Source organism: Halichoerus grypus, chromosome 2, assembly GCF_964656455.1.
Source record: "Halichoerus grypus chromosome 2, mHalGry1.hap1.1, whole genome shotgun sequence".
Classification (NCBI taxonomy): domain Eukaryota; kingdom Metazoa; phylum Chordata; class Mammalia; order Carnivora; family Phocidae; genus Halichoerus; species Halichoerus grypus.
The window spans coordinates 130,637,318-130,654,524 of record NC_135713.1 but is presented as its reverse complement, the minus strand read 5'-3'; positions in this window follow the sequence as shown (position 1 = coordinate 130,654,524).

The window sequence follows — 17,207 nt, the reverse complement described above, 5'->3', positions numbered from 1 at the left end:
GCCACAGAAATCATTGAAAGGGGTAGAAGAGAGAAAAACGAGGGGGTAAGGTGGAGTTAGTCAATGTTCAGGAATTCCAGGAAGCTGCTCCAGCCCCTGTAGGAGAGCATACCTGTCTAACCCCAAATTCCTCTGAGCCTGTGGTCTTCTGCCCCTGCAGACTCAGTGCACTTGTCACAAGGTCATGTTGCTGCCCCAGCCAAAGCCTGGTGTGGCTCTGGTTTCCTTCTTCTCTTCAATCTTTTTTAAAAAACCCAGATTATTTATTTATATACCACGTAGTTGAACAATTTTAAGTATGCAAAGTGTATAATTCCCTGGCTTTAGTATATTCACAGAGTTGTGCATCCATTTTCATTATTCCTGAAGAAACGCTTTCTCCTCAGACATCACCCGCCCACCCCACTCCCAATCCCTCTAGTCATCCTCCCCCCATCCATCCACCCGCCCCTCTACTCTACACAAAAACTAATCTCCTTTTTGTCTCTGTAGATTTGCCTCTTCTGGACATTTCATACAGATTTTTATAATGTGTGTTCTTTTGTGATTGGATTCTTTCACTTAGCATAATATTTTCAAGGTTCATTCATGTTGTAGCATGTGTCAGAACTTCATTTGTTTTTATTGCTGAATATTCTTCCACTGCATGAATAGACCACATCTTATTTATCCATTCATCAGTCAATGGACATTTGAGTTGTTTCTACTTTTTAGCTGTTAATTATGCTGCCATGACCATTCATGTACAAGTTTTTGATGGATGTATATATGTTGGACATAGACTTAGGAGTGGAATTGCTAGGTCAGGTGATAAATCTGTTTCACCTTTTGAAGAACTGCTAACCTGTTTTCCAAAGTGGCTGCACTATTTTGTATTCCCTCCAGCAGTGTATGAGGATTCCTTCATTTCTCCACATCCTCACCAGCACTTGTGATTATATGTGCTTGTTTGTTTGTTTGATGATAAGCTTTCCTACTGGATAGGAAGTGGTAGCCTATTGAGGTTTTCATTTGCATTTCCCTGATGGTTAATGATGTTGAGCATCTTTTCTTGTACTTACTGGCCATTTGTGTATCTTTCTGGAGAAATCTCTCTTCAGAGCCTTTGCCCATTTTTAATTGGATTATTTGTCTTTTTATTATTGAGCTGTAGCAGTTTTCAATATATTCTAGATACAAGTCTCTTAATAGATATATGATTTGCAAATGTTTTCACTCATATTGTGGATTGTCTTTTCACTTTTTGATAATGCTCATTGGTGCATAAGGGTTTTAAATTTTGATGAAGACTAATTTATCTGTTTTTTTTTTTTCTTTTGCTCCTTGTGCTTTTGGTGTCATATCTAAAAACGCATTATGGAATTTGAGATCATGGTGATTTACCCCTATGCAGTCTTCTAAGAATTTTATAGTTTTAGTTCATAGACTTATGTCTTACATCCATTTTGAGTTAACTTTGGTATATGGTATGAGGTAGGGGTCCAACTTCATTCTCTTGCATGTGATTACCCAGCTGTCCCAACATTTTACTTTAATCTTGCACAAATTCTTTCTACTGGCAGGTCCTGAACTGAAACCTTCCTACCAGAGGAGACTGGGAAACATAGCCCCTGTGAGAGGGAGAACTTAGAGGGATGGGAACTAACCCATAGTATGCAGCAAATAACTAAACATCAGCCTTTGTAAGGATTTGCTGTCTCTTCGGTGTCTAGATGGAAAGCAGGCTACAAATCTCCTTTTATTCAAAGATTCTAAACCTGTCTAGAATCATTTTGTCACTCTTATAACTTGAGAGGTGTAGAGAATATAGGGCCCAACTCACTTTATTCTATTTTTCTCTTCTGTGTTCTTCTTTCTTCCCAGTCCACACAATTCTAAAATTGAGTCTAAGAGAAACTCAGCCGTATATTTTTCCAGATGGTTCTGTTTCATGTGCTTTTGTTCTGAAGAGCTATATCTTGCTTTTTAAAAGAATGAAAAAAATCTTAAAGGTACAAGAGATTATTTTAGATACACTATTAGACCATAGAAAGCAGCATTTTGCCTGACAGATTGGGAATATGGTTTCATCAATGTGATGCAGAGCTCCAGAGACAGGGATGAAACTTTGGGGAAGGGAGACAGATTCTCAAGGAGGAGATGAATAACTATAGATAAGGAGCTAAAATTAATAGGTAAGCAGGACATTGATGCCTTTGCTAGAGATTTCCAGTTATAACCATACAGGTATTAGGGGCAACTTGGCAATGGTTTTACAACTGTATTCTGTAATAAACCATAGCATACTAATATAGACTGAACAGTTTAAACATCTTGGAGACTTTAATTTATTCAGCTTAAGAGCTTAGTTGAAGGGGAAAAAAAAATAATGGAAAGTAAGCTGTGGGATTGCTTTTCCTGAATTCTAAATTTAGCTTAAATATATTTCTAATCCTCCGTGTCAGGGATATTTTGTTGGAAATTCATTTGAATTGTATAATCTGATCACCTTTATTAATGCACGGATTTAGATGGGCATAAACATACTTACTGTATTTTACTGTGTCTATTTTTAGCCTAGGTAATCCTGTAAATGATTAGCTAATTATATTCTTTCTGATTATCAAGCTACTTAACTTAAATCCAGTATGATTATAAAAAGCGAGTAAATCTTCCGTGCCAATAGAGGAGATTCTACACATGGTTACATTTAAGAAGGTAAAGGAAACTGCACTGTATGACCAAAGCCTGTGCAAGATTAAATCCCCATTATCTGGATGACAGAAACTAGAAAGGAATAGAGTGTGAAGAGCAACACAAATTCACAGCCATCATTTTGAGTCCATCTTACCTTCAAAGACAAATATGATTGCTCCCTGAACTGATTGTCTTATAAAACTAGATGGGTAACATTCCATCACCTGTTGTAGAAAATGCCCCTTTCGATTTTTAATTAAATTAAAATTAATTTTTAATTAAGGTTCACATTATATCTGGGTATAAATGGAAAACTTTTAAGTGATGGATAGAAAAGGAAAACAAAAAAAAAAAAAAGAAAAGGAAAACAGTGTGTGAGGACTCAAGAGTATGACGTCATTTCAGCTCTGGGGAAATTTAAAAATGGGAACTAGCACATTCAGAATGTCTCTCCCATGCATATCATACTATCTCATCTAGTCTTCATGACAGGCCTGAGAGGAAGGCATAATTATCCTGGTATCTCTAGATGTAGACACTGGATCACAGATATATTAGAATCTGGTTTGTCTGATTCCAAAATCTGTGCTCTCTTGGTTGTTAAATTTTGACAGCACCCCTTCAGGTACAAAACACAGAGAGAAATATTCTAACTGGAATAGGAAAACCAAGGAATTTATCAGCTTATAAAACTGACACATAGAGACTGGATCCTCCTCATTCAGCATTGTCTGCTGTAGGCATGGTTGGTTCCAGGGGCCAAGCGGAACTCTTTCTCTCTAAATCTCATTTCTACTTTTTTCTGTGTTATACTTGCTTTCAGGCAGGCTCTCAGGAGCTCCAGCTTCAATCTTTAAAGCTTTAATCCCGTGGGAAAAGAGATCTTTCTTCTAAGTTGGAATAAGAGTTCCAGGACTGAATTTTGCTGTCCTTGTTTCATCTAACCAATCTTAACCACATACTGTAAACAATTTGAAAGGAAAGTGAATGTACAAGGTTGGTTATATCAGGAAATGTGACTTGTAACTCTTAAGCTTACGTATATATGTTAAAGATACAGATACAGATGGTAGAATGACTCCACTATATGAGATTTTTTAAAATGTGGATCCTGAATATAACCAGATAACTATAGCAATTGGTGCTGATCATGAAGCTTCCTGAGGCGAACAAAGGCCCTTACTTCTCTGCTATTGAAAAGGTTTTAGTCACACTAAAGTCAAACATACAGTCTCATTCAAGTCTATATGAAAATATATTACATAGCATGTTCAAAAGTATGTATTTGAAAGGGCGGAAGACCAATATTTATCAAATACCTGCTATGTAAGGGCAGAACATAGGTACATTGTATCTACTTTTTTTTGAAGATTTATTTATTTATTTTAGAGAGAGGGTGTGGGGGGAGGGCAGAGGGAGATGGAGAGAGAAACCCAAGCAGACTCTGTGCTCGATCTCATTACCACGAGATCAGATCCGAGCCAAAATCAAAAGTCAGATGCCCAACTGACTGTGTCACCCGGGTGCCCCGTGTTATATCCACTTTTATGTTAGACATATGATTCAGTGGGTACTAGCCACATGTGGCTACTTAAATTTAAAACTTAAAGTAATTAAATTAAAATTTAGTTCCTCCATCACAGGAGCTGTACTTCTGGTGCTGAATAACCATGTGACAGTGGTTTCCGTGATAAACAGCATAGCCATAGAACATGTCCATCATTGTAGGAAGTTCTATTAGATAGCTCTGGATATCTGTCTCAATTTTCCTGTTTTTGTCAGAATAGAAACTAACAATCTTAAGTTATATGAGATAAGACTATAAAGAAATAATCAGTGTAGAATGTGTATCTTCTATAAGAAAACCACTCTGAACTCTTAGAAAAGTTGGTGTCATGGGCCAAAAAAGTAGGGGGAGAGATATTAGGTACTAGATATTAAATGACATAATGGAATTATTATCAATTTTGTTAGGTGTGATCAAGGTATTGTGGTTTTGTCAGACTATATTCTAACTCTTTGGAGATGTGTGCTGAAGCATTTAGAAGGAAAATCTTGACGTTTTTCACTTACTCTGGAATGAAAGAATAAAAAACAGAGAGATGAAGTAACAATGGCACAATGTAAACAATAGTTAAATCTAGCTAATCAGTGCTGTTGTTTCTAATTTTGATGTATTTTAAAGCTCACAAAATGAAAATAGTTTTGAAAAATCTAACTTTCTTTTAGCAGTTTTTCCTTTGATGTCACACTCAGAAAATGTTTTCTTAAACTAGACCTTTAAAAAATAGTTACTGAGACAACCTCCTAGAATCTTAATGGGTCATTTCTTTTAACGCTTAAATCTTTTATCTGTTTGTAATTTGTTTTGGTGTAATGGACACATTAAAGATTACTTTTATTTTTAAGTACTTAAGTGGTAGTGAATATTTGCTTTCCTAAATTCATTCACAATTTTTTTCTAGAAAGAGCCCTTGATTTTCATTTAGAGATCCACCTCCCTTTCACTTTCTGCTCATGTGTTTGGGGTAGTGCAGAAACAGAACATTAAAAGCCTGGGATTCTTTAATTTACTCTCAGCTAAAAAGCCCCTGGGGCAGAAACCATAGTCCTTTTGGTAGTATCATAGGCAATTTAAATAATGGGAGCCTGTTAAAACGTGAGCCGAGAACACTTTGCTAGCCATTACATCGTATTTAATAGATCAGAGAAAAGTTTAGAGAATATTAACATACCTGTTACCATAAAACAAAAGTGAAAGTTGTATGTTTGTTAAATGTCTTCTATCAAAAAGTGGAGTTTCTAGATTTATTTCCTCAGGAGAATGTTTCATTGACGGCTCAGACAAGAACATAAAACAGTGTATTACGAGGTCTTAATACAAGGACTCAGGTGCTCACAGCCCCATTACAGGGGCTGAAGAAGGGTTAGGCAAGGGGCCACCACTAACTTTTTGGCACATCACCATGGAAGATCAGAGAGCCTCTGTTTGCCAGTCATGAACATGCAGGAAACTCCTATACATCTCCTGGTACTTCATAGCTCCAAGATGGGGAGAATGGGAAGGGAAGCAGAAGCCACTTCAGAAACTCAACGTTTGAAAGGCCCGTGCTATGCCTTCTACAGCTCCCAGAGAAAGAAGAAAAATGACTTGGGCCTCCCTGCTGTCTTTCAGGTATTATGTGAGTTTATCTGTAAGACAGAGCCTAAACATGCATTCAGAACTCTGCTGTCTAGGGTGTCAGAGAAATCTACCTCTGAGGCTTCCAGCTTCTGCAATATAAGGGAGATAGAAAAGTTTTTAGAGCTGGGTGGTAGGCTGAGTGTCACCAGATATAAATACCGCAGAAGAGGTGAGAAGCTTTCTCACAAGATTCAAATGTTTATTTTCAAAATTCAAAGGATTGTTGATTTGAAAGTTTGAGAGGAGGGTATGTTTGTTAGAGTATCTGGTGAAGGAAACAATTTGAAGTTGTAACCCGTGTCTATCATAGAAGATTGGTTTCACCTACCATTGCTAAGAATTGACTTCCTTTGATATCATGTTGAGCAGTAGAGCTCCCCACCCAGTGGGTCACCCAATGCCCTAAGGGTGGCTAAGCAGGCTGGGTCACCAGAGGAGCCTTGCAAAGGGCTCCGATTCCCTTGTTGGTCCCAATATGTCATATAAACATAACTATCCTCTTAATGTATTATGAAAAAAAGCTATGAAGCGCTGCATTTTAGTGAAACCATCTTCTCTTGATTTAATGTGAATGTTGTTCCCAAATGTGAAAGCTCCAAAGTGAATTAGTGTACAAGAAGTATCAGGAAAGACTCTTTGGGGGGCACTTCCTCTTCACGTGTGTGAATACATTATGGCCATGTAAAGTGGCAAATCTCAGGATTTACTATTAATATTCCAGAGAGTTAGGTTAGATAAATAACAAAGGAGGCTGATAAAAATTCCCTGGGTTTTCAGAAAAGTTAAAGGCTTTGATTAATTAATTCTTTATCTTCGTCTCCTCCTCCTTTTCTTTATTGTAAGAGTGAGATCGTTATAATCTGAGAGGTAAGACAGAATCTACTGAGAGCCATATTTGTGCAACTCTGTGGTTTGGGCAAATGTGTTAAATGAATGAAAGAAATTCATGTTGAGAATGCTATGCTTTTAAAATAATTTTCTACTTAAAAAAGATAACTTCCAAGTGGAAAATAAAAACACTCTACTAAGTTATAAAACTATGTCTAAAATGTATACACTATTTTTGAGACATTAGTATGCACAAGGACATTGCTTGGTGCTTGAGATGTATCAGTAAACCAAATAGATATCCCTGCCCTTGAAAAGCTTATATTCTGATGGGGAAAAGACAGATAGCAAACAATAAACATAATGAGTAAGTAGGTTATATAGGATATTACAAGGTGAAAGCAATATAAAAATGTAGAGTATTTTTTTTAAAGATTTTATTTATCTATTTGACAGAGAGAGCACAAGCAGGGGGAAGAGGAGCAGCAGGGAGAGGGAGAAGCAGGCTCTCCACTGAGCAGGGAACCTGATGTGGGGCTTGATCCCAGGACCCTGAGATCATGACCTGAGCCGAAGGCAGATGCTTAACCAACTGAACCACCCAGGTGCTCCAAAATATGGAGCATTTTAAAGGGGATTAGTTATGTTGGGAGAGCAGAGATGAGTTGCAATATTTGATAGGAAGTCTCACTGAGAAGGCACTATTTGAGTTAGAAATGAAAGAGATGAAAGAGAGAAGCCGTACATGCCAAGGAGAGGGAATAGCATGGAACCTAAGGGAGAATAATCCCTGGCGTTTTTGAAGAAAAGAAAGGAGATCAGTATGTCCGGAGTGGAGTGAGCAAGAGGACAGCAGAATATATAAAGAACTCTCATAACTTAACAAGAACAATCAAATTAAAAAAAAAAATGGGTGAAGAACTTGAATAGACATTTCTCCAAAGAAGATACAAATTACCAACAGCACATGAAGAGATGCCCAACGTCAAAAAAATGCAAATCAAAACCACAATGACAAACTACCTCACACCTATAGAATAGCTCCTAGCAAAAAATGGGTGGGGCAGGAATACCAAGTGTCGGCAGGATGTGGAGATACTTTTTTATTTTTTTTAAGATTTTATTTATTTGAGAGAGAGAGAATGAGAGAGAGAGCACATGAGAGGGGGGAGGAGCAGAGGGAGGAGCAGACTCCCTGCAGAGCAGGGAGCCCGATGCGGGACTCGATCCCGGGACTCCAGGATCATGACCTGAGCCGAAGGCAGTCGCTTAACCAACTGAGCCACCCAGGCGCCCAGGATGTGGAGATATTTGAAGCCTTGTGGACCATTGGTGGGAGTGTAAAATGGTGCAGTCACATGGAAAACAGTATTGCTGTTCTTAGAAAAAGTAAAAACATAATTACCATATAATCTAGCAATTCCACCTTTGGGTATTTATCCTGAAAAATTGAAAGCAGAGTCTCTAAAAAATATGTGTAAACCTATGCTCATAGTAGTGTTATATAAAAGAGCTAAAAGGCGAAATTCATCCAAGTTTCCATCCACAGATGAATGGTTATCAAGGTATGGATATACATACAGTGCAATACCATTCAACCTTAAAGAGGAAGGAAATCCTGACACATCCCACAATATGGATGAACCTTGAGGACATTATGCTAAGTGAAATACACCAGTCCCCAAGAGACAAGTACTGTATGATTCCACCTGTGTATCGAGAATGGTTACATTCATAGAAAATAGAATGGTGGTTGCCAGAGGCTAGAAGAAAGGGAAATGGGGGAGTTAATATTTAATGGGTACAGAGTCTCACTTTTGCAAGATGAAGAGTTCTCATGATGGATGGTGGCTAAAATAGCTAGGGGCACCTAGGTGGCTCAGTTAGTTAAGCCTCCGACAATCAGGTCATGATCTCAGAGTTGTGAGATGGAGCCCTGCGTGGAGCCCTGCCTGCGCTGGGTGTGGAGCCTGCTTAAGATTCTCTCTCTCTCTGCCTCTCACCCCCTACCCCTCACTCGCACACACTTTCTCTCTAAAAAAAGTAAATAAGAAAAATAAAATAGCCGGAAACTCTCAGTAGTGTTAGAGTGATAGTGAGCCACTTTCCTACCTACACAGCTCTCCACTGGGTGATTCCCAACAAGATACAAAAACAGTAATACCTCCCACCTTAGAAAACCTTTCTTTGATCCTCCACGATTACGGTCTCATTTTTCTGTTGCAGTTTAGAACACAATTTGGAAAAGTTGTCAATACTCTGTGTTAAATGCCTTTTTCCATTCTGCCTTCACTTGTCTCCAAATAGACTTTCAATCTACTACACCACTGTAGAAGGATACTCCAGACATAGTATGTGTAAAATCTACCAACCTAGCAGCACTCACTGTGTAATACATGCATGTGGAATTGATCTGATGTAGGAGGGTTTTATTGAATCACATCTACTTCCCCTGGCCTGACTAATCAGTATGGAATGATCTGATCAATTTGCTTATCTTTACTATTTCTACAATTTTCAGGATAAAAATAGGAATAACTTAAGAGTGTCTACTTTTAATTTCATAATGGAACTTGGCCAAAAAGTTTTTATATAGATTATTATACAGTATTAAAATAATACATACCTTTTCTTTCAGATACTTAATTTGTTTTAACATGAAAATATATAACTTTTCCCCATAAATCTTCTCTTTTGTTAAGCATGAGATAGTCATTTCATGAACCAGGAGGGGAGTTGATGTCAATATACTATACCGATTTAAATTTTTAATGGTCCCAAGTAATTGTGCATGATGATTCAGATATGCCCACCCTGGGCCAATATCACTTTGTGTTTCCATTCATTGGAGGCTAAATTCCATACATGGTGAAGAGAGACTCTCCTAGTGATGGTGATTCAATTTCACATTAAGTGATGATTTACCACAGTCCAATTTTTGCCTAGCTCTTGCTCACTTGCCTTGGTTTCATGAGAGCATTTCTCCACTGGTCTTTATCAAGCTACATGCACATTACCAGTTAACCATATTTCTAAGCTGGATATCTTCCTTAATATACACCCCCTTTCTGTGTTGGATAAACATTCACCTTAATAGCAGGGCTACTGCATACAGCTGTTGGATGTGTGCTCTGCACAAAGACTCCAGCAGAGTGGTCAGGTGGAGCTAAAAGTTAAGCATGCTCTGCCCCCAAATCCTGACAGTGGCCTGGAATCACTGGAGAAGGGAAAGACTAATTTTGTCAACCAGAGGTGGGCATTTCCCTCAGTTGCACAAAGCATCAGAGATGCTAATAGTAATCCTGCTTGGGAGACTTGATTACAGGAAGAGGCTTCCTTTCAAGATAGAAATACAAAGGACAACCACTTACTGTTTCAGACACTTTTGCAACTGGGCCTTGGACATGTGACTTTAGGCTCAGCCAATGAGGTACATGTGCCCTAGTCTTTGATTTGGGAACTGGGACAATAGAGATTTCTTTTTGCAGCTCAGGGGAGTGGTAGTTGCCTGGTCAGGATCCAGGGCTGGAGGTGTTTGTGCTAAGACCTCCAGCATCTGGTTATCCACGGTGGAGCAGGGCTTCCCCAGACCAGCTCTGAGGAGTGATTTTCGCTCTGGGTGCAGAACCTCACTCCATCCCTACATCCCTTCCCTACCTTTCCCTCCAGCCTTCCTGGTGTTTTACTGTGAACACCCAGTAGCTTCTCAGTGAATTCCCTTTCTATTTAAACTACTCCAAGTCTGTTTCTTTTATTGGAGAGTCTGAACTCAGCAGGATACTATCATGAAACCCTTCTATTTTATTTTTCCAGCACTGTTTTCAGGCGTGCTTTGATGAAGAGCTGTTTTCTGCCCCTTCACAACATCTTGGGTAGCTCTTGTCGCATCCCAGACGCTTTGAGGTTTCACAATATCAAGGCCAAATTGATCCAGTTTACAGCTTGAATCTCAAATCCATTGTGACGCCCTTCCCCTCACCCAGCCCAGGTCTGACCAGTAGGGCAAATGGTCCTGCCTTGAAGAATTTGGTGTGCTTTGCTTTCTTCTTCCTCCTCTACTTTTTCTTCCTTCATCTTTAGGGTCCATCTTTTCTATCTTGTCTAGAGTGTTGGTGTCCCGAAGGAGGAATGAGGTAAGGACCAACATATCCTGCGGCTGCTGCTGGGTTCCACACTGGATGGCCAATCCTGCCTGAAGAGGGGATATGTGCCTGCTGCTGAGGGGCAGAGCAAGGGTGGGCTCTTCTGGAGGCCTTGCTGGGGCCCCAGTTGCCCAGGCCTCTGACATTTGGTCTCACAGTTTCCCATCTGTTTTGGACCCCCTTAGTGGCCTCCCCCAGTTTCGTTTTATGAGGTTAGTCAGAGTTGACTTTTATTGCTCGAGGACAAGAACCTTGTCTGACACAGCAAGCATTCATATTGCAGACAAAAGGAGATCGCACCACAGGAAATGGTGGGTTTTTAAAAAATACTCCTATCATTGCCACAGTCCCTTCTGGTCATCTTCTCTAACTTTCCTTTTGCACACAGTGATGAGAGTCCTCATTATGCAGATTGCATAGATTTATTTATTCCGGATTAGGTGTATTTATTGTGTCAAATGTTACAATTTTAAAAAGCAATGTCGGAAAGATATCCATGTCTCCTAACATTTTCTGATCTTGGTGTGTGAAAGGTGAAGCCGATTTCCTGTTGAACTGCTTCCAAGCATGATACCATCCCACACGAAGTCTACTTTTACAATATCCCAGATAGGTAAGTTGTTGTTTTAAGAGCTTCTGCAAGCATAGTATTACACCAGGAAATAGGCCAGCACTGCTTTCAGAAACAGACAGTGCAGATACATCCAAGAGTCATAAAAGTAATTTCACATTTAAATAAAATGAAATCGAATTTTGCTGCTCAAGGTGTGTCTGAGAAACAGAAACATCCACATAGGACTTGGTTAAAATGTAGACCTCACCCCAAATACTGAATCAGAATCATATATTAACAGAACCTCTAGCTGATTAAAATGCACATTAAAGTTTGAGAAGCACTAGAATCGAGAATATCAGAGGAACTTACATACAGTAAGAGTCACTGATGTTTCATGAAACTTGTTCCAAGTATATACAAAATATGAATTTGATCATGATGAAAAATGTATTTCTGACTGTGGGTCATGGGGATGTCAGCAAGAGGGCCAAATATGACCCTCCTCATTATGTGCCCACCACCAACAAAAATTTGGCATCAATCCATGGAAAAAAGTGACTTTGGAGGAGCTGTAGGATCCACACCATATTGCAAAGGACGGATGAAGGGTCTCACCCACCTGTGCATCAGGTAATAGGCAGACCTTGGCCCTGAATGCGGACCCTCAGGTGACCCATGAACTTGTATTAGCCCCACATAGCCACGGTCCAGGATCCTCTGGAGAACACCGACTTAGACAGTCACCCATAGATGAGAGAGTCCTTGGATAAGTCCAGAAGTACACTGGAGAAGTTCCAGCATACTGTTAGAGAAAAAAAATATACGTAAAGATTGGATGTGTTACAGATAGTAAGAGGAACAGTTTGACTTCACCCATGTCACCCCTCCCTCAAGGCAGCTCAGTTCACTACCAAGAGAGACTTTCTCAGATGATCATTTCTCCTTCAGGGAAAATGCAAGCATATGAGTAAGCACCCAGTTTCCCCAGCTATGCATAATGAGTCAAAGAGAACCATTTTTTGAAAAGGTATAAAGTAGCTGAATGGATTTATTTTGTTTTATTTTTAATTTTATTTTTACAATGTTATGTTAGTCACCATACAGTACATCATTAGTTTTTGATGTAGTGTTCCATGATTCATTGTTTTCATATTGTTTTCAGTGCTCCATGCAATGCATGCCCTCCTTAATACCCATAACCAGGCTAACCCATCCCCCACCCACCCCTCCCCTCTAAAACCCTCAGTTTGTTTCTCGGGGTCCATAGTCTCTCATGGTTCATCTCCCCCTCCAATTTCCCCCCCTTCATTTTTCCCTTCCTTCCCCTAATGTTCTCCATTATATTCCTTATGTTCCACAAATAAGTGAAACCATATGATAATTGACTTTCTCTGCTTGACTTATTTCACAATCTCCTCCAGTCCCATCCATGTTGATGTAAAAGTTGGGTATTCATCCTTTCTGATGGCTGAGGATTATTCCATTGTATATATGGACCACATCTTCTTTACCCATTCATCTGTTGAAGGGCATCTCGGCTCTTTCCACAGTTTAGCTACTGCGGACATTGCTGCTATGAACATTGGGGTGCATATGGCCCTTCTTTTCACTACATCTGTGTTGTTGGGGTAAATACCCAGTAGTGCAATTGCTGGGTCATAGGGTAGCTCTATTTTTAATTTTTTTGAGGCACCTCCACACTGTTTTCCAAAGTAGCTGTACCAACTTGCATTCCCACCAACAGTGTAAGAGGGTTCCCCTTTCCCCACAACCTCTTCAACATTTGTTGTTTCTTGCCTTGTCAATTTTTGCCATTCTAACTGGTGTAAGGTGGTATCTCAATGTGGTTTTGATTTGAATTTCCCTGATGGTTAATGATGATGAACATTTTTTCATGTGTCTGTTAGCTATTTGTATGTCTTCTTTTGGGAAGTGTCTGTTTACGTCTTCTGCCCATTTTTTGACTTGATTATTTGTTTTTTGGGTGTTGAGTTTGAGAAGTTCTTTATAGATCTTGGATAGCAGCCCTTTGTAGTGTCATTTGCAAACATCTTCTCCCATTCTGTGGGTTGCCTCTTTGTTTTGTTGACTGTTTCCTTTGCTGCGCAGAAGCTTTTTATCTTGATGAAGTCCCAAAAGTTCATTTTTGCTTTTGTTTCACTTGTCTTTGGAGATGTATCTTGAAAGAAGTTGCTGTGGCCGATGTCAAAGAGGTTACTGCCTATGTCCTCCTCTAGGATTTTGATGGATTCCTGTCTCACATTGAGGTCTTTCATCCATTTTGAGTTTATCTTTGTGTATGGTGTTAGAGAATGATCGAGTTTCATTCTTCTTGATATAGCTGTCCAATTTTCCCAGCACCATTTATTGAAGAGACTGTCTTTTCTCCATTGCATATTTTTTTCTGCTTTGTCGAAAATTATTTGACCATAGAGTTGAGGGTCCAAATCTGAGCTCTCTATTCTCTTCCATTGGTCTATATGTCTGTTTTCATGCCAGTACCATGCTGTCTTGGTGATCACTGCTTTGTAAGATAGCTTGAAATCAGGCAGCGTGATGCCCCCAGCTTTGTTTTTCTTTTTCAACATTTCCTTTCCAATTCAGGGTCTTTTCTGATTCCATACAAATTTTAGGATTGTTTGTTCCAGCACTTTGAAAAATGTCATTGGAATTTTGATCGGGATGGCGTTGAAGGTATAGTTTGCTCTGGGTAGCATAGACATTTTAACAATGTTTATGTTTCCGATCCATGAGCATGGCATGTTTTTCCATCCTTTTGTGTCTTCAATTTCTTTCATGAGTGTTTTGTAGTTCCTAGGGTATAGATCCTTTACCTCTTTGGTTAGGTTTATTCCGAGGTATCTTATGGTTTTCGGTGCTATTGTAAATGGAATCGATTCTCTAATTTCTCTTTCTACAGTTGCCTTGTTAGTGTATAAGAAAGCAACTGATTTCTGTGCATTGATTTTGTATCCTGCCACATTACTGAATTGCTGTATGAGTTCTAGTAATTTGGGGGTGAAGTCTTTTGGGTTTTCCACAGAAGAAGAGAGAGAGTTTGACTTCTTTTTTGCCAATTTGAATACCTTTTATTTCTTTTTGTTGTCTGATTGCGGTTGCTAGGACTTCTAGTACTATGTTGAACAATAGTGGCAAGAATGGGCATCCTTGTCGTGTTCCTGATCTTAAGGGAAAGGCTCTCAGCTTTTCCCCATTGAGGATGATATTTGCTGTGGGTTTTTCATAGATGGATTTTATGAAATTGAGGAATGTTCCCTCTATCCTTATACTCTGAAGAGTTTTAATCAGGAAAGGATGCTGTATGTTGTCAAATGCTTTTTCTGCATCAATTTAGAGGACCATATGGTTCTTCTCTCTCCTCTTATTAATGTGTTCTATCACACTGATTGATTTGTGAATGTTGAACCACCCTTGCACAAGGCGGGTAAATCCCACTTGGTCGTGGTGGATGATCCTTTAATGTATTGTTGGGTCCTATTAGCTAAGATTTTGTTGAGAATTTTGGAATCCATATTCATCAGGGATATCGGTCTGAAATTCTCCTTTTTGATGGGGTCTTTGCCTGGTTTAGGGATTAAGGTAATGCTGGCTTCAAAGATTGAGTCTGGAAGCTTTTCTTCTGTTTCAATTTTTTGAAACAGCTTCAGGAGAATAGGTATTATTTCTTCTTTGAATGTTTGGTAGAATTCCCCAGGGAATCCATCAGGCCTTGGACTCTTGTTTTTTGGGAGGTTTTTGATCACTGCTTCAATCTTGTTACCGGTTATTGGCCTATTCATGTTGTCAGTTTCTTTCTATTTCAGTCTTGGTAGTTTATAGGTTTCCAGGAAGGCATCCATTTCTTTCAGGTTGCTTAATTTATTGGCATATAGTTGTTGATGATAATTTCTAATAATTGTTTCTATTTTGTTGGTGTTAGTTGTGATTTCTCCCCTTTCATTCATAATTTTATTAATTTTAGTCCTTTCTCTTTTCTTTTGGATAAGTCTGGCCAGTGGTTTATCGATCTTATTAATTCTTTCAAAGAACCAGCTTCTAGTTTCGTTGATCTGGTCTGTGTTTCTGGTTTCTAATTCATTGATCTCTGCTCTAATCTTAATTATTTCTCTTCTAATTCATGGCTTAGGCATCATTTGTTGCTTTTTCTCCAGTTCTTTAAGGTGTAAAGTTAGTTGGTGAATTCAGGACTTTTCTATTTTTTTGAGTGAGGCTTGGATGGCTATGTATTTCCCCCTTAGGACTGCCTTTGTAGTATCCCTTAGGTTTTGGACCAATGTGTTTTCATTCTCATTGGTTTCCACGAATTGTTTAAGTTCTTCTTTGATTTCCTGGTTGAGCCAAACATTCTTCAGCAGAGTGGTCTTTAGCTTCCAAGAGTTTGAATTTCTTCCAAATTTTTTCTTGTGATCAAGTTCCAGCTTTAAAACATTATCTTCTGAGAATATGCAGGGAATAATCTCAATCTTTTGGTATCAGTTGAGACCTGATTTGTGTCCCAGTATGTGGTCTATTCTGGAGAAAGTTCCATGTGCACTCAAGAAGAATGAGTATTCTGTTGTTTTACGGTGGAATGTTCTGTATATATCTATGAAGTCCATCTGGTCCAGTGTGTCATTCAAAGCTCTTGTTTCTTTGTTGATTTTCTGCTTAGATGATCTGTCTATTGCTGAGAGTGGAGTATCTCCTACAATTAACGTATTATTATCAATAGGACTCTTTATTTTGGTTAACAGTTGGCTTATGTAGTTAGCTGCTCCCATGTTGGGGGCGTAGATATTTACAATTGTTAGATCTTCTTGTTGGATAGACCTTTTAAGAATGATATAGTGTCCTTCTGTGTTTCTAACTACAGTCTTTAGCTTAAAATCTAATTTGTCTGATACAAGAATTGCTACCCCAGCTTTCTTTTGAGGTCTTTTGGCATGGAAGATGGATCTCCATCCCTTCACTTTCAGTCTGGATGTATCTTTAGGTTCCAAATGAGTCTCTTGTAGACAGCATATGGATGGGTCCTGTCTTTTTATCCAATCTGCAACCCTGTGCCATTTTATGGGAGCATTTAGGCCATTCACACTGAGAGTGATTATTGAAAGATATGAATTTATTGTCATCATGTTGCCTGTGAAGTCCTTGTTTCTATAGATTGTCTCTGTAAATTTCTGTTGTATATCACTCTTGGGGTCTTTCTCCTTTTATAGAGCCCCCTCTTAATATTTCTTGCAGGGCCGGCTTAATGGTCTTATATTCTTTCAGTTTCTGCTGGTCTTGGAAGCTCTGCATCTCTCCATCCATTCTAAATGACAGCCTTGCCAGATAGAGTGTTCTTGGCTACATGTTCTTCTCATTTAGTACCCTGACTATGTCTTGCCAGGACTTTCTGGCTTGCCAGGTCTCTGTGGATAGGTCTGACGTTATTCTGATGTTCCTCCCTCTCTACGTAAGGAATCTCTTCCCCCTAACTGCCCTTAAGATGGTTTCCTTGGTTCTAAGGTTTGCAAATTTTATTATTACATGCTGGGGCATTGGTCTGTTTTCCTTGTTCTTGGGAGGGGTCCTCTCTGCCTCTAGGACACGAATGTTTGTCTCATTCCCCAGATTAGGGAAGTTCTCAGCTATGATTTGCTCAAATATATCTTCTAGTCCTCTCTCTCTCTCTCCACCCCCTCAGGGATCCCAATAATTCTGACATTGGAACGTTTCATGGTGTCACTTACTTCTCTAATTCTGTTTTCATGGATTTTGAGCTGTTTCTCCCAAGCATCCTCTTTTTCCTTCTTTTCTATCAATTGGTCTTCTAGAT